The sequence below is a fragment of the Myotis davidii genome, unplaced genomic scaffold (assembly GCF_000327345.1).
Source record: "Myotis davidii unplaced genomic scaffold, ASM32734v1 scaffold1029, whole genome shotgun sequence".
Taxonomy (NCBI): domain Eukaryota; kingdom Metazoa; phylum Chordata; class Mammalia; order Chiroptera; family Vespertilionidae; genus Myotis; species Myotis davidii.
This window is the reverse complement of record NW_006300362.1, coordinates 180,789-182,642: the sequence shown is the minus strand read 5'-3', so window position 1 is coordinate 182,642 and position 1,854 is coordinate 180,789.

The following is a 1,854-nucleotide window of genomic DNA, read 5'->3' as shown; positions in this document are numbered from 1 at the left end:
CAGCCAAAGACTTTGTATGCATATGTGCATAACCCATGGACACAGAAAATAAGGTGCAGAGGCCGGCTCCGGGTGTGGGGGTGGGCTGGAGGTGGTCAATGGGGGAATAACAGGGACATGTTACAAAAAAGTTAATCTTAAAACCAGTATTATGAATTCCATAGATAAAAATAGAAGTCAAAACTTATGGTGAAAAAGAAAAATCTGTCCACCCAAAATTCTTTACCTAATGAAGACACCATTTTAAAAATTCATACAAAATAAAAAGTATTTTCAGATTTAAAAAAAAGCTGAGAGAATTTATTTCCAGCTAAAATACAGTACAAAATATATTAAAGGAAATTCTCTAAACCTCAAGGGAATTGATAATGGATAAAACTTTATCTACAAGAAAAAATAAAAAGCCCATATAATTGTATATATTTGGGCAAATGTAAAAAATCTATTTTTCTTCTCTTCATATCAGTAAGACAACTGACTGCTTTAGCAAAATATTGTATTTTATTATATAGCTTATAATTTGTGTGCATGTAACACATAGCAATGGCAATGGTACATAGGATTGAAGAGCCAAAAAGTGCTTTTGCAAATTTATATGACAAGGTACAATATTAACTCTAAGCCAACTGTAGTAATGTAAGAAAAAACAGTAAAAAGAAATTACTGCAAAGAGATGTAACTAAGGAGCAACTAAAAATGGAATTGGTACAAAAATAGTGAATTTGTCATCCCCTAACTTGAAACGGTATCAGATCAGGAATTTTAGAAAGACGTGCAAATGTTTTAACAATTCTCCTTTCTTTCAAAACTTATGATTTGGGCATATGATATACTTTCAATTATTTCTTTATCCTGCAAAACAATATATTTCAAAAGATATATTTTGCTCTTGAACATTTTTTGTCATCTTTCATGTGGACATTGTATATGTTTGAATTCATGAGCTCAAATTCTTGATCACGCTTATGAAGTAAAAACAAAGCTACTAAATATTTAGTATCATATTTTGCTGTAGTTTTGACACCAGCTTGTTTTATACTTTCAATATAACACTATCCCTCTACTTGGGTAATGTTCTGTGCAATTATTACCGAGAAATACAATATAAATGTTAAAAAATCTATTCTCACAGGCATACTAACAAATGTCACACAACAAAAGAAAACAGAAAATTCCACAACTCCACTCCGACATGCCTTCACCTATTCAAACTTCTCCCAAAGTGGAGCCCTGTCAAGTACTCCTCAGAGCTTAAGCTAATTTACTTATGCCCAGCCTGATCCTTTATAAAGTCAGGGACATTAATATTCTCCCAGTCCCTGTGTCCCCCCTACACCCCCCCTCCCAACCCCCGCCCATGGACCCCCACAGACCTAACCCCATTAGTTTGAAAGAGTTTTTGTCCTAATGAGGGCAATTACCGAATGGCATTTTGCACCAAATGTCAGAAAACACAGGCACCCTGCTCCCTTCCCCTCTCCCCAGGACTCCCTTCCACAGCCAGTTGGCCTCCTTCAATCCCGTGGGGGGAAAAAAGCCTGGGCTCGCACCCGAGTGTTTCAGGCCTAGCCTTGCAGAGCCAAGGCCAGTTCCCAGTCAAGGGCGTGTGGTCGGAGCAGATGCAAACGATAGTGGTTTCTCTGCGTCCTTTGGAGCTCAGTGAGCCCCTGGCAGAGCCCTTCCCTTTGGGCTCTGGAACCTGCCTGTCCCCTATTAGTCGCGACCCCTAACTTGCGCTTATTTCTTCCAATCGTCTCACGTTACAGCGGATGCAATTCCTTTTTCTTCACTTCCCCCGCCCCCCGGGCTTGTAATTGGAGGCCGATTCCAGTGCTGATCCGTGGGGCTCACCGT